Here is a 27,311-nt window from a genome sequence, read left to right as displayed (position 1 = left end):
TTGTTTCCATCTCCAGGCTATTGTAAATAAAGCTGCAATGACCATTTTGGTACATGACTCTTTTTGAATTTTGGTTTTCTCAGGGTATATGCCCAGTAGTGGGATTGCTGGGTCATATGGTAGCTCTATTTGTAGTTTTTTAAGGAACCTCCATACTGTTCTCCATAGTGGCTGAACCAACTCACATTCCCACCAGCAGTGCAAGAGTGTTCCCTTTTCTCCACACCCTCTCCAGCATTTATTGTTTCTAGATTTTTTGATGATGGCCATTCTGACTGGTGTAAGATGATATCTCATTGTAGTTTTGATTTGCATTTCTCTAATGATTAATGACGTTGAGCATTCTTTCATGTGTTTGTTGGCAATGTGTATATCTTCTTTGGAGAAATGTCTGTTTAGGTCTTCTGCCCATTTTTGGATTGGGTTCTTTGTTTTTTTGTTATTGAGCTGCATTAGCTGCTTGTAAATTTTGGAGGTTAATCCTTTGTCAGTTGCTTCATTTGCAAATATTTTCTCCCATTCTGAGGGTTGTCTTTTGGTCTTCTTTATGGTTTCCTTTGCTGTGCAAAAGCTTTGAAGTTTCATTAGGTCCCATTTGTTTATTTTTGTTTTTATTTCCATTACTCTAGGAGGTGGGTCAGAAAGGATCTTGCTGTGGTTTATGTCATAGAGTGTTCTGCCTCTATGGTCTCTAACAGTTTGATAGTTTCTGGCCTTACATTTAGGTCTTTAATCCATTTTGAGCTTGTTTTTGTGTATGGTGTTAGGGAGTAATCTAATCTCATACTTTGACATGTATCTGTCCAGTTTTCCCAGCACCACTTATTGAAGAGGCTGTCCTTTCTCCACTGTACATTCCTGCCACCTTTATCAAAGATAAGGTGTCTATATGTGTGTGGGTTTATCTCTGGGCTTTCTATCCTGTTCCATTGATCTATCTTTCTGTTTTTGTGCCAGTACCATACTGTCTTCATTACTGTAGCTTTGTAGTATAATCTGAAGTCAGGGAGCCTGATTCCTCCAGCTCCTTTTTTCATTCTCAAGACTGCTTTGGCTATTCAGGTTCTTTTGTGTTTCCATACAAATTGTGAAATTTTTTGTTCTAGTTCTGTGAAAAATTCCATTAGTAATTTGATAGGGATTGCATTGAATCTATAGATTTCTTTGGGTAGTAGAGTCATTTTCACAATGTTGATTCTTCCAATCCAAGAACATGGCATATCTCTCCATCTATTTGTATCATCTTTAATTTCTTGCATCAGTGTCTTATAATTTGCTGCATACAGGTCTTTTGTCTCCTTAGGTAGGTTTATTCCTAGATATTTTATTCTTTTTGTTGCAGTGGTAAATGGGAGTGTTTTCTTGATTTCACTTTCAGATTTTTCATCGTTAGTATATAGGAATGCCAGAGATTTCTGTGCATTAATTTTGTATCCTGCTACTTTACCAAATTCATTGATTAGCTCTAGTAGTTTTCTGGTAGCATCTTTAGGATTCTCTATGTATAGTACATCTGCAAGCAGTGACAGCTTTACTTCTTCTTTTCCGATTTGGATTCCTTTTATTTCCTTTTCTTCTCTGATTGCTGTGGCTAAAACTTCCAAAACTATGTTAAATAAGAGTGATGAGAGTGGGCAACCTTGTCTGGTTCCTGATCCTAGTGGAAATGCTTTCAGTTTTTCACCATTGAGGATGATGTTGACTGTGGGCTTGTCATATATGGCCTTTATTATGTTGAGGAAAGTTCCCTCTGTGCCTACTTTCTGCAGGGTTTTTATCATAAATGGGTGTTGAATTTTGTCAAAAGCTTTCTCTGCATCTATTGAGATGATCATATGGTTTTTCTCCTTCAATTTGTTGATATGGTTTATCACATTGACAGATTTGTGTATATTGAAAAATCCTTGCATTCCTGGAATAAACCCCACTTGATCATGGTGTATGATCCTCTTAATGTGCTGTTGGATTCTGTTTGCTAGTATTTTGTTGAGGTTTTTTGCATCTATGTTCATCAGTGATATTGGCATGTAGTTTTCTTTCTTTGTGACATCCTTGTCTGGTTTTGCTATCAAGGTGATGGTGGCCTCGTAGAAGGAATTTGGGAATGTTCCTCCCTCTGCTATATTTTGGAAGAGTTTGAGAAGGATAGGTGTTAGCTCTTCTCTAAATGTTTGATAGAATTCACCTGTGAAGCCATGTGGTCCTGGGCTTTTGTTTGTTGGAAGATTTTTAATCACAGTTTCAATTTCAGTGCTTGTGATTGGTCTGTTCATATTTTCTATTTCTTCCTGATTCAGTCTTGGCAGGTTGTGCCTTTCTAAGAATTTGTCCATTTCTTCCAGGTTGTCCATTTTATTGGCATAGAGTTGCTTGTAGTAATCTCTCATGATCTTTTGTATTTCTGCAGTGTCAGTTGTTACTTCTCCTTTTTCATTTCTAATTCTATTGATTTGAGTCTTCTCCCTTTTTTTCTTGATGCGTCTGGCTAGTGGTTTATCAATTTTGTTTATCTTCTCAAAGAACCAGCTTTTAGTTTTATTGATCTTTGCTATTGTTTCCTTCATTTCTTTTTCAATTATTTTTGATCTGGTCTTTATGATATCTTTCCTTCTGCTAAGTTTGGGGGTTTTTGTTCCTCTTTCTGTAATTGCTTTAGGTAAGGTTAGGTTGTTTATTTGAGATGCTTCTTGTTTCTTGAGGTAGGATTGTATTGCTACAAACTTCCCTCATAAAACTGCTTTCACTGTGTCCATAGGTTTTGGGACATCATGTTTTCATTGTCATTTGTTTCTAGGTATTTTTTGATTTCCTCTTTGATTTCTTCAGTGATCTCTTGGTTATTAAGTAGTGTATTGTTTAGCCTCCATGTGTTTGTATTTTTTCAGATTTTTTCCTGTAATTGATATCTAGTCTCATAGTGTTGTTACTTGATATGATTTCAATTTTCTTAAATTTACCAAGGCTTGATTTGTGACCCAAGATATGATCTATCCTGAAGAATGTTCCATGAGCACTTGAGAAGAAAGTGTAATATGCTGTTTTTGGGTGGAATGTCCTATAAATAAAGTCCATCTTGTTTAATGTATCATTTAAAGCTTGTGTTTCCTTATTTATTCTCATTTTGGATGATCTGTCCATTGACGAAAGTGGGGTGTTAAAGTCCCCTACTATGATTATGTTACTGTCAGTTTCCCCTTTTATGGCTATTACCACTTGCCTAATGTATTGAGGGTTTCCTATATTGGGTGCATAAATAATTACAGTTGTTATATCTTCTTCTTGGATTGATTCCTTGACATTATGTGGTGTCCTTCTTTGTCTCTTGTAATAGTCTTTATTTTAAAGTCTATTTTGTCTGATATGGGAATTGCTACTCCAGCTTTCTTTTGATTTCCATTTGCATGGAATATCTTTTTCCATCCCCTCACTTTGACTCTGTATGTGTCCCTAGGTCTGAAGTGGGTCTCTTGTAGACAGCATATGTACGGGTCTTGTTTTTGTATCCATTCAGCAAGTCTGTGTCTTTTGGTTGGAGCATTTAATCCATTTACATTTAAGGTAGTTATTGATATGTATGTTCCTACTACAATCTTCTTAATTGTTTTGGGTTTTTTATTGTAAATCTTTTCCTTCTCTTGTGTTTCCTGTCCAGAGAAGTTCCTTTAGCATTTGTTGTAGAGCTGGTTTGGTGGTGCTGAATTCACTTAGCTTTTGCTTGTCTGTAAAGGTTTTACTTTCTCTGTCGAATCTGAATGAGATCCTTGCTAGGTAGAGTAATCTTGGTTGTAGGTTTTTCCCTTTCATCACTTCAAATATGTCCTGCCACTCCCTTCTTGCTTGCAGAGTTTCTGCTGAAAGATCAGCTCTTAACCTTATGGGGATTCCCTTGTATGTTAATTGTTGCTTTTCCTTTGCTGCTTTTAATATTTTTTCTTTGTATTTAATTTTTTTTTTTTTTTTTTTTTTTTTGCGGTACGCGGGCCTCTCACTGTTGTGGCCTCTCCCGTTGCGGAGCACAGGCTCCGGACGCGCAGGCTCTGCGGCCATGGCTCACGGGCCCAGCCGCTCCGCGGCATGTGGGATCCTTCCGGACCGGGGCATGAACTCGTGTCCCCTACATCGGCAGGCGGACTCTTAACCACTGCGCCACCAGGGAAGCCCTGTATTTAATTTTTGATAGTTTGATTACTATGTGTCTTGGCGTGTTTCTTCTTGGATTTTTCCTGTATGGGACTCTCTGCACTTCCTGGACTTGATTGACTATTTCCTTACCCATATTAGGGAAGTTTTCAACTATAGTCACTTCAAATATTTTCTCAGTCCTTTTTTCTTTCTCTTCTCCTTCTGGGACCCCTATAATTCGAATGTTGGTGCATTTAATGTTGTCCCAAAGGTCTCTGAGATTGTCCTCAGTGCTTTTCATTCTTTTTCTTTATTCTGCTCTTGGTAGTTATTTCCACTAGTTTGTCTTCCCGATCACTTATCCATTCTTCTGCCTCAGTTATTCTGCTATTGATTCCTTCTAGAGAATTTTTAATTTCATTTATTGTGTTGTTCATCATTTTTTGTTTGCTCTTTAGTTCTTCTAGGTCCTTGTTAAACATTCCTTGTATTTTCTCCATTTTATTTCCAAGATTTTGGATCATCTTTACTGAATTTTTTTTCAGGTAGACTGCCTATTTCTTCTTCATTTGTTTGGTCTGGTGGGTTTTTACCTTGCTCCTTCATCTGCTGTGTGTTTCTCTGTCTTCTCATCTTGCTTAACGAACTGTGTTTAGGGTCTCCTTTTTGCAGGCTGCAGTTCCTATTGTATTTGGTGTCTGCCCCCAGTGGCTAAGGTTGGTTCTGTGGGTTGTATAGGCTTCCTGGTGGAGGGGACTGGTGCCTTTGTTCTGGTGGATGAGGCTGGATCTTGTCTTTCTGGTGGGCAGGACCGAGTCCAGTGGTATGTTTTGGGGTGTGTAATCTTATGATTTTAGGCAGCCTCTCTGGTATTGGGTGGGTTTGTGTTCCTGTCTTGCTAGTTGTTTGGCATAGGGTGTCCAGCACTGGAGCTTGCTGATTGTTGAGTGGAGCTGGGTCTTAGCATTGAGAAGGAGATCTCTGGGAGAGCTCTCTCCGATTGATATTAAGTGGGGCCAGGGCATCTTTGGTGTTCATTGTTCTGAACTCAGCTCTCCCACCTCAGAGGCTCAGGCCTGACAGCCAGCCAGAGTACCAAGACCCTGACAGCCACATGGCTCAGAAGAAAAGGGAGAAAAAAAAAGAAAGAAAGAAAGAAGGAGAGAGAGAGAGAGAGAGAGAGAGAGAGAATTTAAAAAATAAAGTTATTAAAATAGAAAAAAATTATTAAAAATAAAAAAATTAAGAATTAATCAAAAAAAAGAGAGAGAAAGAAAGAAGAGAGCAACCAAACCAAAAAAGGAGATCCATCAATGATAACAAGCCCTAAAAACTATACTAAGCAAAAAACCAAAAATGGACAGTTAGAACCCTCGGACAAATGGCAAAAGCAAAGCTATACAGACAAAATCACAGAAAGAAGCATACACATACACTCATAAAAAGAGAAAAAGGAAAGAAAAAATGTATTTGTATATAAAATAAAAAATAAGAGAGCAACCAAATCAATAAAACTACCAGTGATAATAAGCTCTAAATACTAAACTAAGATAAGCATAAAACCTGAAACAAATTGGATGCAGAAAGCAAACCCCAAGTCTACAGTTGCTCCCAAAGTCCACTGCCTCAATTTTGGGATGATTCGTTGTCTATTCAGGTGTTCCAGAGTTGCAGGGTACATCAAGTTGATTGTGGAGATTTAATCCGCCCCTCCTGAGGCTGCTGGGAGAGATTTCCCTTTCTCTTCTTTGTTCACACAGCTCCTGGGGTTCAGCTTTGGATTTGGCCCTGCGTCTGCTTGTAGGTCACCTGAGAGCGTCTGTTCTTCGCTCAGACAGGACGGGGTTAAAGTAGCAGCTGATTAGAGGGCTCTGGCTCACTCAGGCCAGGAGGATGGAGGGGTACAGAATGTGGGACGAGCCTGCGGTGGCAGAGGCTGGAGTGACATTGCACCAGCCTGATGTGCCCCATGCGTTTTCCCAGGGAAGTTGTCCCTGGATCATGGGACCCTGGCAGTGGCAGGCTGCACAGGCTCCCAGGAAGGGAGGTGTGAATAGTGACCTGTGCTTGCACACAGGCTTCTTGGTGGCTGTAGCAGGAGCCTTAGCATTTCATGCCTGTCTCTGGTTTCTGCACTGATAGCCGCGGCTCACGCCCATCTCTGGAGCTTGTTTAGGCAGTGCTCTGAATCTCCTCTCCTCTCTCACCCCAAAACAATCGTCTCTTGCCTCTTCGGCAGGTCCTGAGTTATTCCCAGACTCCCTCTTGGCTAGCCATGGCACACTAGCCCCCTTCAGGCTGTGTTCACGCAGCCAACCCCAGTCCTCTCCCTGGGATCCAGCCTCTGAAGCCCGAGCCTCAGCTCCCAGCCCTGCCCACCCCGGCGGGTGAGCAGACAAGCCTCTCGGGCTGGTGAGTGCTGGTCAGCACCGATCCTCTGTGCGGGAATCTCTCCACTTTGCCCTCCGCACCCGTGTTGCTGCGCTCTCCTCCGTGGCTCCCAAGCTTTCCCCCAACCCACCCCCCGTCCCTGCCAGTGAAGGAGCTTCCTAGTGTGTGGAAACTTTTCCTCCTTTACGGCTCCCTCTCAGAGGTGCAGGTCTGGATGTGTTGTTTCTGGGATTTCAACAGAAGGCCTAGGGTGTTTACCAAATCCCTCTAACTTGTTGAGCCTTAAATTCTGATTTTTGTCTCCCCAGCACCAGACTGCTGCTGAAGTCTCTGCGTAGCTCTTTACAATCACAGATGCTGCTTTTGTTTGTTTTTCTGAGGTCTTGCTTTACACATGCACGATTTAGGAGTGGACCAAAAGCTTGAGAGGAATTCATAGCAGATTTAGAATTTGGGGGCTTTCTCACTCTGAAGATTTCTCTTCTTTGTGATTTTCTTCTCAAATTCCAATCACTGTTAGAGTCCCCAAGTTCTCACTTCCTGATGCTTCAGCCCAGTAGAATTGCTGCTTTCTGCTAGGGCTCATTTTCCCCTCACCAAGCTGGGTTAATGGGATAGTGCTCACAGAGGAAAGGGCAAGTAAATTTGGAACTCAACTCACATGCTTTCTTTATTTTTATTATATTTTTAATGTAATTTAATATTTTTAAATTTTTTATTGGAGTATAATTGCTTTACAATGTTGTGTTAGTTTCTGCTGTACAATGAAGTGAATCAGCTCTATGTGTACCTATATCCCCTCCCTCTTGGACCTCCCTTCCACCCCCATCCCCTGCCATCCCACCCATCTAGGTCATCACAGGGCACCGAGCTGAGCTCCCTGTGCCTTACAGCAGGTTCCCACTAGCTATCTGTTTTACACATGGTAGTGTATTTCTGTGCTTTCTTTAAATGGTCATCCCCTTTTGGGTTCCGCCTCCTTAGCTTACCCTGCTCTGTTTTCCATTCTCTTTGTAATAAGTGTTTTGTTTTATAATTGTTATCAATGGTACACTTAGTCCAATGCTATTTTTTCTCCCCTGACCCTCAGGATATCTTATGTAGTTCCTATACCCTTGTGATGTCTGCTCTGTAATTTTTCCTCTTATCTGTATCAGTCTTACCCCTTTACATTCTTTTACTGTTGTCTTTATGTTTCCTATTACTATAAGGCCTTGTCTTTTTTTTCCATCACTCTTCAGATGACAGAAAATTACTGCTATTTAGGTAAAAACACACAGGAAGGCATTCTATAAAGTCTTCTATCTACAGCTCTCTTTCACACAATTGGCAAATTTATAACTCTCCAAACGAAACCCCTTTTTTTTTTTTTTTTGCGGTACGCAGGCCTCTTACTGTTGTGGCCTCTCCCGTTGCGGAGCACAGGCTCTGATGTGAAGGCTCAGTGGCCATGGCTCACGGGCCCAGCCGCTCCGCGGCATGTGGGATCTTCCCGGACCGGGGCAAGAACCCGCGTCCCCTGCAGCAGCAGGCGGACTCTCAACCACTGCGCCACCAGGGAAGCCCCAAACAAAACCCCTTTATCTCTTACCTGCAAAAAGATTTCAAGTTCTTCTGAAGTTATGTTGACATAGTTCTTCATTAAGGCTGTTTCAGCATCCAGAAAGGAATTTTTCAACTCTTCCTGAATGTCTGTCTCCAAAGCTTGAAATATCTTTGCTCCCATCAAGTAGTAGCACATAAAAGCAATCAACCGTATGTACCTAGAGACTTAAGGAAGCAAAGGGCTCAGTTAAAAAGCTAAAGACCAGTGCAATGACAAACAAAGGAGGTCAGATTGCTTTAAGATAAAATGTCTCTTCCCACAAAACAAAGCAAAATTAAAAAGGTCTCTTCGGGCTCCCCTGGTGGTGCAGTGGTTGAGAGTCCGCCTGCCGATGCAGAGGACACGGGTTCGTGCCCTGGTCCGGGAAGATCCCACATGCCGCAGAGCGGCTGGGCCCGTGAGCCATGGCCGCTGAGCCTGCACGTCCAGAGCCTGTGCTCTGCAGCGGGAGAGGCCACAACAGTGAGACGCCCGCATATCGCAAAAAAAAAAAGTCTCTTCCCCATAAAGAAAAAGAGCAATCTTATATTTAAACAAATATACAAAAGTAAACAATTCCAAAGTATTCATGGCAAAATGAAATTTGACCTCCAGTTGTATCCTGACATGAAATATTTGAAAACTTAGGGGGAAAAAATTCTGTTTCTGGGGATGTTAGTTAACTTAAAAGTTGAGGAGGGGACTTCATCAAATACCACTATTTAATCACTCACATGCTGGCATATAGAGGCAGATGAATCCAATACAGCTATTCTTAGGGAAATAATTATTGTAGGTTCAAAAATATGTATTGTTACTTAGTTTGCCAAATCCAGATGAATTTGGATGGATTATTTACCCAGAGGTCTCTTTCTAATCCTCATTTCCTGTTCCTCTCTGTGCTGCTCAGTATGAAGGAATAAAAACTACCTATTGAGTAGAAAGATAACCATTATCTTGATGAGATCTGACTCTTAATATTAAAGACAAGGCAGGGCTTCCCTGGTGGCGTGGTGGTTGGGGGTCCGCCTGCCAGTGTAGGGGGCGCAGGTTCGTGCCCTGGTCTGGGAGGGTCCCGCGTGGCGCGGAGCGGCTGGGCCCGTGGGCCGTGGCCACTGGGCCTACGCGTCCGGAGCCTGTGCTCCGTGGTGGGAGAGGCCACAGCGGTGAGGGCCCGCGTACCGCACGAACACACACACAAAAAAGACAAGGCAGCCAAATGATTGTCTTGATTCTCAGAGAAATTCTTTGTAAATATCCTTGATTTTTATATAGTGGTCCCATCAGATCAAACCTTCCTCCCTACCAATCTCTTCCGTCGGAAACTGAATCAGATCTCAATAGTATAAGCCCCTGGGACTGTGGGATAACTTTGTTACTATTTGATTTACAAACTAAAAATTAGCCTTATATTATGGAAATGTCGTAGTCCTAACAATTAAAAACACTTCCTCAAGTATTAAGTATTGAAGTCAATATACCAGTTGGAGTAAATACTTTAAAATACCAAGTGTACTAGTATAGAAACAGATAGATAGATAGATAGATAGATGATAGATACGTAGGTAGATAAATAAACAGATATTCTTCAAAGGACAATAAATTTAATCTCTATATATACAAATAGTTCAATTTATGTAAAAAGAATAAAAGTGGGTACTTTAATTTTCTTCCAGATTTTGGTATGATAATATTGTTTTCCAGTCTGTGTTTAAACTAAAGAATAATATTAGATTTCAAAAGAAAGAGACCTGAGTTAAGTAGGATCTATCAAATTCATTTTTATTTATATTTTAGTTTATAAATAAGGTAAAAAATTAATTCTAAGATTCACCGTGAGAGCATGAAAAATGAAAATGCATCCAGTGATTTGTCAAGAAACATTATACTATTAGGAGAAAACAACCCCCAGGGAAGTCTTCACCCAAGACTAAGCTAGAGCTCATCAGGCTAAGCTTCCACTAAAATAGAACATCTTAAAGCAGTCCTGCCTTTAAAAGCAGATTTTCCTTTATCTTCATTTATCATGGTGTGCTTAGGCAATACTCCTTCAGCATCTGAGTGGTGATTTAGAACACTTTGAGTAATCTCATGTCAACATCATAATTCTTTCTGGAATCTTGGGAGGAGCTAGTTCTATAAACAGTCCCCCTCCACTTAGTTACAATGTACTGGTTTCCCATGATTGCTGTAACAATTTACCACAACCTCAGTGACTTAAAGAGCACAAATTTATGATTACAATTTTGGAGGTCATAAATTCAAACTGGGTCTCATGAGCTAAAGGCAAGGTGTTGGCAGGACTGCACCCTCTGGAGGCACTAGAGGAAAATCTGTTTCCTTGTCTTTCCAATTTATGGAGGCTGTCTGCTTTCCTTGGCCCATGCCTCACCCTCCATCTTCAAAGTCAGCAGTACAGCATCTCAAGTTTCCCTCTGATGCTAACTTCACTGCCTCCCTCTTTCACATGTAAGGACCCTCGTGAAATTATGCCTATTCTCATCATCCTGAGTAATCTCCCTGTCTCAAGTTCAGCTATGTCTTTAGAGAATTGAAAATTAAAACAATTATGAGATGCCATTACACCTATTAGTGTGGTCACTGCCAGCACCAAATGCTGGTAGGGATATGGGGCAACAGGAGCTCTCATATATTACTGGTGGGAGTGCAAAATGCATCACCACTTTGGAATACAGTCTGGCAGTTTTCTACAAATCTAAACAGACTCTTACCATATGATCCAACAGTTATGTCCCTTCCTATTTACCCAGAATAATTAAAAACTTACGTCTATACAAAAACCTGCACATAAATGTTTATTACATCTTTATTCATAATTGCCAAAACTTAGAAGCAACCAATATACTCTTCAATAGGTGAATAGAGTCAAACTGTGATAAATTTATACAATAGAATATTATTCAACATTTCAAAGAAATGAGCTATCAAGCCATTTAAGACATAGGGGAAATATATATTGCTAAGTGAAAGAAGCCAATCTGAAAAGACCACTTACTATATGATTCGAACTACATGACGTTCAGGAAATGGCAGAACAATGGACACAATAAAAGACCAGTGGTCGACAACCAAAAGACAAAAACCCCAATTCAAATATGGGCAACAGACTTGATTAGACGTTTCTCTAAAGAAGATATACAAATGGCTAAAAAAGCACATGAAAAGATACTCAACATCATCATCAGAGAAATGCAAATCAAAACAGTAGGTAGGGACTGATATATTGTAGATGACCACTAAATTCAAACTGTAACTATTAATAGATGGTAACTGTTATTAATCACAGAATTATTATGTTTGATACGGGTCCTGAATCTTATTCATCTAATATTTCTCACAATAATTTTACAGTGATACTTAGTGATTATATATCACTGTGTATATTATGTATAGGTATGCTGTATATGTCTGCTCTATGGATTGATTAGTCAGGATTCATTTGGTTAAAAGAGATAAAAGCCCAACTCAAATTTTCTCAGACAAAAATAAGAAATGTATTAGCTCACATATCTGAAAAATCTAGTCATGGATGACCCATGAGGCAGACATTGGCACTTGTCCAAACACGTATCTCTCTGTAGTAAAATTCTGAAGACTTTTGTCTGGCTTTGGGAACAGGCCCAGCCATCAAGCATGACAAGGCAGAAGTCTCAAAGAGTTAATGTTCCTGAAAGCAACAACAAAACAATGATACATGGGGAGCTGGTGAATAAATCCTCCAGCTTCCTCACCCCTCAGAGAGGATGACCCTTACACATGGCCTGTATGGTCTCCCAAGTTCCTCAGTGGGATTGAGCCTCAGTTGCCCACATGCTTGAAAACGTATCCTTGACAGTCTTCCTTCAATTCTCAATCTCAATTTTTCACTTCCTTTCCAGTATTTTCCATGTTCACTTCCCAACTTAATTACTTACGCTCAATTTCATGGCATCACCCCAACATATGAACAGCAACTGTAACCCCACCAAGTATTGCCTCTAGCTGGGGTCATTCCTAGGTCTTAGTAAGGCATTCTACTAGGCAAGGGTCAGAGTGATGAGGAACGAGCTCAGAGGGTTGAGCTTCTCACAGAGTCAGAGTTGGAGGGGAACAGAGATTTAGGGAATTGACAGATGATGGAATTCATCCTAGTGGTTTCTTGGTCTCTTAATCTTCTTAGTCTTCCTTAGTCTTAGGGAAGGTGGAAAATCAATTTAATTTTGGTGTCCTCCTTGATACTAGTCAGGAATCTTAGAAGAGTCAAAGGAAGAATGTTGGAGAAGTGGGAGTGGGGACATTGCCCCAGGAGCTGGGAGAGAGGTTATCTTCCTAAGAGGATATAGAATTCTGTAGCCAAGGCCATCACATACTGCCTGGGAGACTGTGTATGACTCGACTCCAGAGCCCACCACCTACACAGACTCTAGTGTTAATGGCAACCCCTGGAGTTGTGCCATGCCACATCTGCATCTATATAGAAAGTCCTTATCTGTGGCTATCTCTCATATTTTGATAAAATAGTTAAAGCTTGGGAAGGGGTGCTCTTACCAGGAACATTGTTAATAATGGTGAGAAATTAAAACAGCCTAATCCATAATGTTTGTTAGTAAAGGGAATCTAGCAGACTTTTAAAAATGTGGTAAATCTATATAAGACGTGAAAAAGTATATGGATGTGTAAAGTAGAAAAGGAAGGGTATAAAATTGTACTTATTTTTTATTTACATTTGTATTTAAATGCATCTGTATGTTTTGGTATCGACTCAAAAGGACTGTGACAAATATAATGAGCCCTAGGACAGAATTCTCATTGCTATATCTCCTGATGCCAAGCTCTGAGATAAGAGGCCCTTTGAAAGCTTTATGTAGGCTTTCAGTGAAGCTGCCTGCCATCTGTCTAACTCAGGTCCAGGATCATGCTGCCCATGTTTTTATAACTAAACCTGCTAGACACAGTCCCAGGAAAAAAAGATGAATAGGATAAAGATTAAATATAAATGCGCAGTGTTGAGTGTATCTTACCATGTGAAATGAGATATAGCCAGTCGTGCTCTGTGAAGTCAGCTGGGAATTAGGATCATATCTGCACAATAACTGATGCCCAATTTCTGAATTCTCTAGACCTGTGTACCTGTCTGCCATCCCTGACTCACCTTCTCAAGTGGACCTACTGACTAGAAATGAAACCTTAGGTAGGGACTTGGTCTGTACACAGTGAAATCCTTGACAAAGCTCCCATTTTGATTGTCTTCTTTCTGTGTTTGATCACACACATACACACACACACACACACACACACACACACACAATGCACCCCACCCCTGGCCAAGAAAGCTTCATGTTTAGTTTGAGTCATCTGTGTTTTTCTACTCCTTTGTGAATAGCAAGTACACAGCCATACTTTAACCTATTTGATGTGACTGTAAATATTATGGATCCTCAAAAATAAAAATTGGTGTTCCAGTGATAATTTTGGTTATTCATTTTTAGGCATGAACTTGAGATCCAAGGGAGTACATTAACTGAAATCCAATGGATTTCTTATTTTTGCTGTATGAGAAAATAACAAAGCCCTTTAAAAAAAATCTCAGCTAAGAAATTGTAGGGATTCTCAGTTGAATCTAAAAGATTGTCCAAAGTTCCTTGGCAAAAAAGTGAAGCTGTCCCAACCTGATGCCAAAGAGTTTCTTTATATATACAATTAGAAGAATGTCAGTTTGTTCAAGATATGACAGAAAAGGTTGATTTTTAAATCTCATGATTAAGGGGGAAAAGTTCCATGTCTTCATTAGTTATATGTATGCTATCATGTTCAATAATTTATATTTTCTATGTGTATGTTATGTTGTTTGTTTCCTTTTAAAAATAAGTTCTTGAGCTAAGAGAACTCCAAACTTGTAACTCTGAATTTGTGGCTTTAATGTAAACCATCTGGGTTTTTAGAAGGTGCTTGAATGTCTCTAGGCTTCAAAAAATGTTTCTGTTTGGAAAAGATACCTTCCAAGTCACCAATTAAAATACTTGAGAATATAAAGCTTCCATTTATAAAAGGAGTACAAACAAACATTTTTTCAAACTTCTGTTTGAAAGAATATGCATAACTGTTTTTGCATGAAAAGATATATATGTTTCTCATTTCGAGATGAATTCCTAATCAGTTCATCTAAGATGTTATTATAAATTAAACTGTGGGTTGTTTTTTTTTTTTAGTGACTAAGGTGATGAACTTGTGAGCTGAGAAACTGTGTTTTAACTAATACTTTTCTTTCTCAACAAAAAATTTATGCAAAAAATAGTTTTATTTCTATACATCTCAGAACTGTAGCATGGCAAAATCACTAATATATAATCTTACATATGTAAATTGGAATATAGGTTCAGCTGTACATAACAGAGATCCAAAATAACAGTACCTTGAATAAGTTAGTTAGAAGTTAATTTTTGTCTTGTTCACCAGACTGGAAGTAAATGGTGCAATCCTGGCTTAACAGATTTACTCCATGAGGTCATTCAGGGACCCAGACTCCTTCTACATGGTTGTACCATCTCTAGGACGCTCCACTTATTCTCATGGCTCACCACCTTATCCACAGTTGAAGCAAGGTAGAAAAAAAAGGCACAAGCCTAAATTTACACACACCACCACCATTTATATACCATTGTCCAGAACTTAGTCTCATGGCCATATCTAGGTGCAAGGGATGCTGGGACTTCGAGAAAATTCAAGATCTCTCTTATTATAGAGGAAGGAGAATTGGTATTAGGGACAGCTAGAAAGCAGTCTCTTCCACAGACTACCCCTTTAGCTACCCAAATATCCAAGTGCACATGACTTACTTTCCTTTTTCCCACAGAAGATACTCCCAAAGTCCCATCCAAGATATGATCAAGTTCATAGTCCAGATCTCTTGGTGATGAGCATTTCTCTCCATTATGTGGCTCCTCTTGGTCTGATTGCCTACAGTCTAAGAAAAGTTCTATTCCTACCAACAGTGATAGATTTGGAACAGAAAAGGGAAAAGGAGGAAACACAGCACAGTCACCATTTCCATAGCAGTAATCAAGTCCTTCTGTTCATCAATCATGAGGATCCCTGTCCTGGTGATGGAGCAAGTCCCTGATTTAGCTCTGAGAGGAACCCCCTAGTGTCTAAGACTCCTAGTTCTGGGAGGTATTTCCTTGCCCACTGGCCCCTGCAGCCACATCTGAAGGGCACTGGAGAGTAAACGTTTCTTGGGGAACAAACAGCTTGTTTGTGAAGCCTACTTCCTGTTGGAGCATGTTTACAAGTTTGGTGGGGGCTTAGAGAAGCAAGACTACTACATATGAATCATAAGTTCATACTCATACTTCCAATTCCAATCAAACACTACAAGATTCTTCATCTCCTTGTCCCACGTTATGTTTGTACCACGTTAATCTTTCAGTAAGAGTCTGCTTCCCATCAATATCAATATAAGTATCTATCTATCCATCCATCCTCATTTGCTCAGTTCTAAAATATGCACAAATAATTTCAGAATGACTACATCAATATCTCTACTACTATAAGTAGTGTTTAATATTTCTTTAAGTCCTTTTTGTCCTTGGAATATATTCCACTAAGGGTGTACATCAAAGCACTATATTCAAAAGTCACTTGGATTAATTATTTTTGCTCTGTGCAGTTATGTTATTGTTTTGATACATGTCGAGGTTCATTTGTTTCTGTTTGTATTCAGTGTCAGGGTTTTTCCCATGCTTTCTGAATTATCAATTATTTTTGACCAATAGAAATACCAATGAAAACATAACCCCCAGAAAAGGAGATTGTATGGAAAAGGTTGATTTCCTTGGTGTTTAAGGTACATTTCTACACCCCTCTACCCCCAAAATAGGCAAAAGACACAAACAGAGATTCAGCGAGAAAAATTATAACTGGTCAGTGAATATATGAATTAATAGCACCTACCTCATTGCACTATTCTGAGAAGAAAATAAGATGCTTGATTATCACAGTGGTTGGCCACACAGTAAGTCCTAAATTAATGCTAGCATAATAATGATCACGATCACTGTTCTGAGGAGTAATCTTTAAAAAAATCATATACCATTTTTCACATTTCAGATTAGACAAATTTTTAGAAATTCTTTTTAATATGGTAATAGGTAGTATTGGTGACAATATAAAGAAAACAACTATTGTCATATACTTTTGTGGAGGTATAAATTATTATCTTTTTGGCAGGCAACTTAACAATATGCATCAAAAAACCTTAAAGTTTTATAAACTCTTACTCAGCAGCTGCTTTTTAAGGCAATTACCATAAGGGTGTAATCAGATAAATATGACAAGATATATGTACAAGTGTGCTTGCAGGCCTAGAAACTAAAAAGAGCCAGAAATAAACTAAAAGTCTATTTATAAAGAATTGGCTAAATGAATTATGATGCATCCAGCCTGTTTTAATTTTCTTTAGACCCACTGAATAATTCAGCTGTTTTAAGGTCTTTTTACCATCAGACATTTAAAAAGAAAAATAATTCTAATTTTCTTCTTTTTAGAACAAAATGAAAGCTACGGCTATTGCCAGTGACATTCCCCACCCCTCCCAACCCTCTCACTTTTGTTTTACTGAAAGACTTTCATGGATTCAGATATATTCCCCTTCAGAATTAATGTGTTTCTCTCCTCCTGGGTCATAGGTCATCTACAAAAGTTCACAAGATTTTCAACTTAGAATGATCTAGAAGGAAAAGTTTGAGCAGGGTTTCATCCAAGTAGGATAAAGATAATACTGACTGCCACAGCCCCAGTGTATCCAGAGCTTGCAGCATTTATAGTGACTCCCCAGATTTCTGTCCACCAGAACTGATAGCTTTTTATCCCAGTTCAAAGCTATTACATCAGAAGGAACAGGGGCATTAACTCTCTGGTATATATTTCACTTTAAGACTCAGGAAGAGAGGAGTAGGTCAAACTAACATTGGCTCAACTGTTTTATCTAACATAGGGAGACAAGTCTAATAAATTAGAATATTCTTCTGCCTGGGTCCTGCTGACCTTCACAAAACTATCTTTTAATTCATGAGAATTCTCATGATCTTAACTCTGAATATGTATATGGTCTTGGTTACTGTTTTTTTACAGCAAGAGGAAAAGCATCTGTAGAGGAAAATTCCCACTTACAGACAGACTCCTGTTCACCATCATAGTCCCAGCCCCCAAGTTAGATCCTTACAATCAGGATGTGAAATCTGTCACTACAGCGTACAATGGAATCCTATACAGCCTTTAAAAGAGATGATGTAGACCTATATTTGTTGATGTTAAAATATACATCTGGTAAAATTTTAAGTTAAACAACTTGCAAACAATTATGTGTGGTGTTATACCATTTTTATGGAGAATCTAGAAGGATATATAATGAAATACTAACTATCTGAACTATTCCTTAAACTAATTATTTTTATTGCTATTCATACAATCTCCATATTTTTAATCTGGTTGTTTTATTTTTATAATTATTGAGGGTTTTTTCCTAATCTTAATCATTCTTGACTTTTATTACACCACTTCATCTCATTTTATAACACTTTATCTCAACATCTTCTTTGTATGTATACTTAGCTAATTTTGTCCCCTTATTTGTAAAAAAAAAAAAAAAAAAAAAAAATGACAACTGTTAGGTCCCATTTTACCAGTTTGGAGGTACAAAATAAGTTCACATCTCCTTTTAAGGTTTCAACTAAATGGTTTGAGTCTACATCTTCCCTTAGCAGAGTGGCCCCTTGATGATGACACCATATGTCCCTGGGACCCTGTTTTTGTTCTAAGGCATCAGGCCAGAGCTGGAAGCTACCCTGTGGGGCAGGACGGGTTCCTGTCTTCACTCCACTAGACCCAACACATCAGTCTTCCTTGGCAATCATTTCATGCTGCCTCTTTCTCTCCATGTGATGATTTAAATATTTCTTAGTGTGTGTTCCCATATAGGAACCTGTTGGGCAAGTCTATCTGTAAAACAATTTAATAGCCTTCCTTGTAAGAACAGGTAAAAGGGGAATGTACCACTTTATCATCCAATAAACAAAGATGTTCCTTTGGTTTTGACTTTAAAAAAAAAAAGTGTGGCCTAACAGTTTGCCCTAGGATAGTCTATTAGTAGCTAGAAATCCATTCTTAAAGTGTCTTTTTCAATCCCAAATTACTCCCTTTAAATCTGAGAATAAAGCATACAAATTGATATTTTCTGTCATTAACACAAAGACCCTCCCCCAAAGCAGCAATCCTTGAATTGTAATCTACAGGTCAAATAAATCAGATTCTGGCGTAAACCTAATGGTGGACTTAAGGAGTGCTTTAGGTTCTATATCACATTTTGACTGATTTCAAGTGAAATCACGCAGTCATCTCTTTAGAGATGACAGTCAATCAAGATCATCATTGCCAGCGTTCAGACCTCCCTGTGGACTTTCCACGCATGACAGCGGGAGGTTTCCCCACCTGTGAGCTGCTTTCCCAAACACCTTCGCTGCCTTCATCATTCAGGTCCTCCCAGCTTTGTGCCCCTTGGTTATACACCTTACTAACTTTGGCTCATCACCATGGACCTTAAGAAGTATTAACTCCCTTTATGAAAATGCATTGTAAGTAGCCGGGCGACGGAGCGTGTGTTTCCAAAATGGCGGCAGCGATGGATGTGGATACCCCGAGCTGCACGAACAGTGGCGCGGGCAAGAAGCTCTTTGAAGTGAAAAAGTGGAATGCGGTAGCCCTCTGGGCCTGGGATATTGTGATTGGTAACTGTGCCATCTGCCGGAACCACATTATGGATCTTTGCATAGAGTGTCAAGCCAACCAGGCGTCTGCTACTTCTGAAGAGTGCACCGTTGCGTGGGGAGTCTGTAACCATGCTTTTCACTTCCACTGCATCTCCCGCTGGCTCAAAACACAGCAGGTGTGTCCGTTGGACAACAGAGAGCGGGAATTCCGAAAGTATGGGCACTAGAAAAAGAATTCTTCCATCAAGCTCAACTGTTTCATTAGCCATTTAATGACTTGCCCTCCTGTTACTTAATTATAAATTAGGTAGAACCGTGTTTTTTCTGCTTTGTCTTTTCAGTTTGCTATTCCTGCACCCATATTGTATTCTGTGTCAAATAAAATCCAGTTGGATTCTAGAAAAAAAAATGCATTGTATGATGGTTTACTTTAACTACACAGGTTTTGGGGTTTTTTTTTTTTTTTTAGCACAATGCTCTCTACAAACTCTTTTCAACAACATTTTTAAGCAGTGAAAATCTCCCTCTCCCCAGCAGGAAAGCATTACATGGAACTTCAATAGATGAGAAAGATCGAAGCTGCTCTGGTTAGAACCAGGCAGGGGGTTCACCCCTAAAATTCTATTCATCCCTACTCCCAAACCAAGGAGCCCCCAAATAATTTCAGAAAACCTGTAAGCTTAAAAACAATAGGTAAAAAAATAAACCATAAGTTTATATCAAACAAAAATTTGGTTCACTGAAAAAGGAACTGAAAGCAGCCATCCAAGTACACCTGAAGCACTCGCAAGCTTTAAAAAAAAAAAAAAAGGTCTTAAGACTTCAATTTGGGGACTTCCCTGGTGGCGCAGTGGTTAAGCATCCACCTGCCAATGCAGGGGACACGGGCTTGAGCCCTGGTCTGGGAAGATCCCACATGCAGCGGAGCAACTAAGCCTGTGCACCACAACTACCGAGCCTGTGCTCTAGAGCCCGTGAGCCACAACTACTGAACCCACGTGCCACAACTCCTGAAGCCCGCACACCTAGAGCCCGTGTTGGCAACAACAGAAGCCACTGCAATGAGAAGCCCACGCACCACCACGAAGAGTAGCCCCGGCTCACCACAACTACAGGAAGCCTGAAGACCCAACAGCCAAAAATAAATTAAAAATAAATAAATAAATTTATTTATTTATTTTAAAAATAAAAAAACCCTTCAATTTGTTCCATTCACTTAGCTGAAGCTAGTAATGAAACCAATAACATTTTACTTTGCATATGCTTACATCTAGTTCAGCTCAGACTTTATTTCATTGAGCACATTCTATGGGCAGATCTTACCATGGTTCTGAGTGTTAGGGAATGGCTCTGTCCTGCCCCATTGCCGTGAATAAGTCAGATTGTAGTAGCTTTACTTAAAATACAGAAGAATACTAAAATAAATGTGTGCTTTACGCTTGTGGTAGTCTAGAATTCAGACAGAGTTAGGTTATCCTGAAAGGCAACAATATTTACCCAGTGTCCAGTGACTTACAGGGTCACCTGCCTTGTTCCATACTTCTTCTGGAAAGAAATGGTAATAGAGCAAGTTCTTTTACGTGTGAAATTGTTCGTTCTTGTTTGTTAACATTATTCTAATCGTGCAGAGACTTTCAGGCCTCATATGGTGCTACATTACGGTCTTGTTTTTATCAACATTTGTAACAAGGCACATCGCCTATATTTATTAATATGGTACATACAGGTATAAGTCAGTTCAATTGTACTTTAGAATTTAGGGTCAAACGACAGGACACAGAAGCACAGGCCAATATACAACTAAATAGATTATCTCATACAAACTGTAGTGCTTTGGGATTTTTCCTTGGGTACCAGGATAGTACCTATGCCCTCTTCATCCAACTGAAAATTCCAATAGACCCAGTTAAAACATGTAAAGCGTTTTAATGGCAAAGCGGACAGAAATGTATGCAGGTGGTTACGCAAAGCCAGAGACAAGCCAGCATGCTCTCAAACAAAGTTTCAGCTCCCAGATTCCCACAAGGATCATCTGAGTGAGGAGGATTCCACCAGGCAGAGGAAGCTTCTCTTCATTCCTCTGCCCACCCTCACTCCCACCATTCCTTCCCACCTGCTCTGAGCACAACCTGTTCACCAGGCGAAGGAACAGATACAAAACAACCCCAGCACATTTCTGAATGCTTACTGTGAGACAAGGGAAGGAAAGGTCAGTTTCCCAGGCACAGCTTCCCTTCACGGGCTTGGACTTTAGGCCCACCAGTTCAGTCCTGCAACATCATCATGCAGACAAGATAAAATGGATTTTAAGATAAAAAGTGGTAACCAGGAAGTATAGAAGGAGACAGGCAATCTCACCTGAATTATTTCGAGGATAGTGAAACTTATTGTATAGGTTCCCTAAGTTAATGCCTTGCCAGCTGGTTTGGGGGTGATCGTCATTTTATTTATTTAGTTTTGGCATGTCTTCTAGCCCTGCCTGTAGTATATAACGAAAAACAGAACCAGATTCATGGAGTCTGCTCTGTGCCTGTTGCGCAAACTGTTCATAAAAGCAAGACTTAAAAAAAAGAGACCACAAATGATAGAAAGGGAAAGAATAATTTGATGGTTTTATAAATGTATATAGTTTACCTTTGACCGGCTACTTAAAAGCCAAGATTTGAAATGGAGGGAAAAAATCACAGGTTTTCTCATATTGGTTACAAATATTGATTTGAAGGAAAGATTAAAAATAAAATATAATTTCATAATGTAGTATAGACCATAGTGAGACTCATCATTAATAACCAGGTAAGAATCCACCTTGGTACACAAAGACACAATATAGGGATAGGGATAGAAGACTTGTTAGCAGTGTCAGGTAAGGACAAACCTCAAATGACTAAACAGGTCCCTAGAGAACACTATGTAGCACACAAGTATTTTTTTGTTTGGCCAGCTGGTTATATCATTAGCTGCTGTGAGCATGCATTGGGCAGCATATAGAAATAAATGGTTTGTAATACGTTTTGAAGACAGCAAGTCTTCAGTCCCTAACCAGACTGTCTTGGAATTTGCCTTATGTGTGGTATGTTAGCAGTCCCATGCTGGTTGAAATCCACTATTTCATATTAACAAATAATTACAACAATGCAAAATTTTCTCTTTCCTCCTCTTTTTCCCCAAGCAATTGAAGTGTGTTTGTTTTCTATTTGGGGTCTCCAAATTCACAAAACTTAATTTACCTCTGTACTCTGTGACTCATACTGTTTTCAGTTAATATCATCTGGCCTTGTGCTAATTTTTATTATTGTCTAGTTCAATTTTGGGAAGTTAGTTCTCAGTCATTAACATAATAAACTTAAATAATGGCTTTTGGCTGGAACAAGAGGAGCATCTGTGAGAAATCTACAAAGATTAAGACATCATCATGCCACCTGACAGAGACAGAAGTGTGACAAGATCTCACAAGAAAACCTGGTGTTATTATGCTAGGACAGGAATGGCACATTCCAGAAGGGCTGGCATTTCCCTGACTCCGCTGCATCCACTGTGTCAGCCCTATCATTCATCCTGCTTAAAGGGAAACCCAGAACACCTCCATTTCTGTCCCTATCAAGGAACAGTATCTTCAAGGATATATATAGCTTGAGAAACAAAATTCTGAAAAGTGTACCTCTTCAAGTCAAATTCTCATGTCATGGAGAAAACCTAAAAACACATGACAGGATAACACTCTAAAAATGAGGGTCCCATGAATTCTCTAACGTGGTTTAATTTACGTAGAGCCAAAGGAAGCACAAGGACCCAAAATGTGGCTATAAAATATCACTTATTTTGTAAAGTTAGAATAAAATTGGCATAATACAATTATCCTTGCCATTCTTCTAGGGTCCTTTCATCTGGTGTCTGTCAATGAAGGATGCAGTTTGTCTTGGGTCAGCTTTCCAAGAAAGGACAAAAATCTTTTTTTTTTTTTTTTTTTGCATATAGCCTTAAGCAATTGACTTTTTTTTTTTTTTTTTGGAATGAGATGTCAATCCTAGCTTTATTTACTTAGTAGGAAACTTTCTGCTATATAAAATGCAGGCATAATGGAAGAGAGAGTCTTTTTATACTTTAGTTCCCTCTCCCTTTTTTTTAAACAAAATACTACATGCCAACTTGCAGATGAAGCTTTGGAAGCCCTAATTTTTCTCTTTGAATCCTCAGTTGCCAAGGGTGGCACTGGCAAGGAGAGATACTATTTCACATACATACCCAGCCAGGTTTCCTCTCAATTACTAGTAACATCTGGTATCCCTCTAGGGTCTATTTGAGACCCATAATTATTTCTTTACCATGTAAATGATTAAAAATATCTCTTTCCCAATACCCTGCTTCTTCCAGACTTTACTACTGGCACACCATTGTAAGAAAAATAAATAAGTCAATTCCTAATTCCATGGTTGTGATCTCTGCCTCACAAAGTGATAATCAACAGGAAGAGTGGTTCAAAGTATTGGTCTGAACTAGTGATTCTAATACCAAATGTAAGATAATTGCTTTCCTTAGAAACCATCAATCTACTGTTCTCTCTTCACTATTCCTTGTGGATCCAAGACCCCTCTCTCCAGGGACATGTTTGGCTTTCAATATTGTGGGGAAAAATTCTTTTAAAAATGCAAGTAATTTTAAAAAGACCACCCACTTTTAATTTACTTCTATGCTTTATCTTTCTATTGGCAAGAAAGCCAGATTTTCAAACCAATATCTCATTTAGGCCTGGGAAGATATTTAGCCTTAATGGATATGCCAACTCCTGTCTCCTGAGTATAAAAAAGTTCCTTTAACCACTGGATACATTCAGGTTGGAGCAAGAAAGAACACTCCTTGTACATGAAGCAACATGTGCTTTATAAGCACCTCAGAAATTACTACCTGTAGGAGAATTCTAAACTCAACTCTGAGGTCAAAGGAAATACATCAAAAATCAATATTTACATGCATGTGTCTTTAGCAATTATAACAAAATACAAATTTTAAGATAGAAAAAAGCCTGAGATCTCACTATGCCCGAGATTAGCAGTTTATAGAATCCTGCCTGACATCTGTGGACCATCCTTCCTTAATTACGCAGATATTCCAGTGTGTTCTGGGGGGTTTGCAATGTACCACTTCTCCCTGAAGAGTGGTCTGAGAGCTGTGCCCGCGTAAGTGTCTGTGACTCTTTCCTCCTCGTGACTTATCAGTAGATTGGGGCAAGAGCCTGATACACATTAAAGAGCGAGAGCTGTTATTCTGTCTCACCCTGAGAACAGACCATGGCACACCCAGCAGGACTTCAGTATCTATGCAATAAAGGAATGAGAGAAGACTTTAGGACAATCGATCATCAAAAGCTTCTCGAATGCATGGGGCTATCTGTAAATGTGGGAGCAATTCTAAGGATGAGCTGAATAAATGGACTAGAGTGAACGGAACAGACTTATCAGAGGAGATAAGACTTGAACTGACCATGAGGGCAGAGTAAGTTTCCTGTAAGTAGTAGGCTCTCCATAGAGTCGGGTGGGGTAGGGGACAAGAGCCAAGGGCCAGGAGTAAAAGGGGACCGGCAGGGAGATCCCTTCTCTCTTTACGTTCTCCACAACGTGTCTCGACAGTGCAAGGTGTTTAAATCCTGGTCCACCATCTGGGGCCTGCCCCCCTGCATGCACCATGCAGCCTTCCCTGTTGTGGCCACTTCCCTGGACCCCTTCTTGGAAGCCACATACCAGTCCCCTTGTGACTCCACAGATGGGCAGAGAGGAATGTGCAGGATCCCCAGTGCTTCATCCCTTCCCAATCCTCAGTAATCTCTCCTGTGTGTCTCCACCTGATCTCTCAAGAACATTCTCTCTCTCTTTCTGGACACCCAGCATCACCTTATCAATGGGCTTGAAGTTTTGTGAAAGATAGGGAAAGCTTCTGGGGCTTGTGCTTTCCACACCACAAAGATTCCTGGGCTGGACTTCCAGTAGCTCCCTATTAACAAATCTTGGAGAAAAAACAATTCAGGGGAAAAACATAAATAAATATTACAACTAATTAAGCTTCCACAATTTCTGCCGGTAGCTGTAGGTCCTCTTCCTACTTCCTTAACACACTTTAAGTATATATAAATAAAAGTACAAAGTAAGTTGTCAAAATAAAAAAAAGATGGAAATCAACCCCGAATGCTTGGTTCAAACTCATTCTCTGGGGAACTTAGAATCTAACAGAAAACCTCCAGCACAGCCAAGACCTTTCTTGTCGATGACCATGTTAATTAAATACTACAACAGGGGCTGGTCTGGGAATAGGACTACATGTGACTAAGATAATTAAATTGAGGAAAATACAAACTGAATTGAAGCAAAGAGGTTTGATTTCCTGCATGAGTCATCGAAAGAGAGTGATGATTTGCCTATTTGAGAGATGAGATTAAGTAACTCAGAAAATTTAGTGACATCGAAATTCAGCACCACTAATTTTCTCTCTGCAGCCTGCCAGTTTAGTCTCCTGAGACTTCCCAGTGTCCTGGAAATGAATACATCATGCATGTGCAGCAGCCATGCTAAGCTGAATAAAAGAAATATTTTGTTTGATTTGTACAATAAAACCACAATTAGCTGAAGTGCTTGGAGAATAGAATATCGTGGTTACCTCAGGGTTAGGTAAAGGATTCTTTAGAAAATGCTGGCGAATTCCCTCTCTCTCTCTCTCTCTCTCTCTCTCATGACTTTATGTAAAAAGCTGGAGAACACTTTATAAAATCATTAGACTCGGACTTCCCTGGTGGCACAGTGGTTAAGAATCCGCCTGCCAGTGCAGGGGACACGGGTTCGAGCCCTGGTCCAGGAAGATCCCACATGCCGCAGAGCAACTAAGCCCGTGCACCACAACTACTGAGCCAGCGATTTAGAGGCTGTGAGCCACAACTACTGAGCCCTCGTGCCACAACTACTGAAGCCCGCGTGCCTAGAGCCTGTGCTCCGCAACAAGAGAAGCCACCGCAATAAGAAGCCTGCGCACCGTAACGAAGAGTAGCCCCCGCTCGCCGCAACTAGAGAAAGCCTGCACTCAGCAACAAAGACCCAAGGCAGTCAAAAATAAATAAATGAATAAATAAATTTATTTAAAAAAATCATTAGACTCAGTGAGCCCACTTTCCTGCCTTGGTAAGCAGGGCATGGTGAATTTTAAAAATCCCTTTTAAATTATAAGGAATTTAATATTATATATGTATGTATAATATGTCAAGGAACTTAATATAGTTAAATTATTTAAGTAACAATAATTCTAAAACTTACATGGCCTCTGAGTCACGTTTCAGTGCACTAAGGGAACTAGTCTCACCCTGCTGATTCCGCTATCCCTCAGCAGAGCCCAGAGTATTGTCTGGAGAGGAGTGTTGATGAAGAAGGGGATTCATGCCTCCAACTCCACAGAAAATATGTTGCATGGTCATCTACTCGTTCACACCAGATTTTAACTTGCCCTGGGAATGTTTTTTTGAAATGCTCAAATCCATGTATCCTGGCTCTTTTGTAGTTTTTTGAAAACTACTGAAGAAAGTATCCATTTACATAGAAGCTCTAATTACTTGAGCTCCAGTTAACTGGGGTTTTCCAGTTTCCCAGCCTCTCTGTTCTCTCCACTTGGCAGCACTTCGTAGAACAAGATAAAAAGGGCAGCTTCTCCAAGTTGTGGTCAGAAGGGAGTACCGGGAGGGGGCATGCACTGATTTTAGTGAAAAAGAATAATTCGTACTTTGGTTCTGAAATCTCTCAATCAATGATGATCGAGTGGCATATTTGCCACTTGGTATTCTAGGGAGTTTCCATTTTATATTAATACTTAAATTGGGGTCATTGTTATTTCTATTTCACTTGTTCTCATGGTTGTTGCTTTGCAAGCGTGTGTGTGTGCGTGTGTGTAATCCGAGCCTCTGAACAGTACTGAGGCCAGCACTGGTGTAGGGGTGGAGGCTGCTGCAGAGCAGAGTTTCCACCTCTGGTGTCCGTCTCTAACATGGGTGGGCATGGTGCTCTTCCGGGCGTTTGCAGGGAGCTAAGCTGACTTTACGCAGAGGTTGAGAAAAGTGGAGGCGATCACTGATGTCCTCCTCGCCACTCAGGCAGCACCATCTCGCTTATTTGGTTAGTACCCATCTCCTGGTTTCCCTGTGGTGCTTCCTCCCTCAGGGCTGTCATTCCTAAACCTTGCCCCTCATCCCCCTTAGCCATTCCCATGCCCCAGCAGTTCAAAATGCATGTTGTCCTGCTCCTTTCTTAGGGAGCCTGCTCTCAGCTAGCCATCCTGTGGGATGGGATTTGCCAAGCCTAATTCACACTAAGATTTTAGAGGTTAACAACTTAATATGTAAATTCTCCTAAGTAACAAACTCAAAATTTTTTATATCTTTATTGGACTATAATTGCTTTACAATGTTGTGGTAGTTTCTGCTG

The 27,311-nt window shown here is 39.9% G+C and overlaps 1 pseudogene across 1 annotated transcript; it reads left to right on the top strand.

Annotated features, from left to right (window-relative positions):
• The first annotated feature begins 18,745 nt into the window (after positions 1-18,745).
• Positions 18,746-19,256, top strand: LOC136118895 (E3 ubiquitin-protein ligase RBX1 pseudogene; annotated as a pseudogene). The gene has a single exon (XR_010655459.1). The product of XR_010655459.1 is annotated as an E3 ubiquitin-protein ligase RBX1 pseudogene (transcript).
• Positions 19,257-27,311: the final 8,055 nt, after the last annotated feature.

Source organism: Phocoena phocoena, chromosome 2, assembly GCF_963924675.1.
Source record: "Phocoena phocoena chromosome 2, mPhoPho1.1, whole genome shotgun sequence".
NCBI lineage: Eukaryota > Metazoa > Chordata > Mammalia > Artiodactyla > Phocoenidae > Phocoena > Phocoena phocoena.
This window is presented reverse-complemented; position numbering and strand designations above follow the sequence as displayed.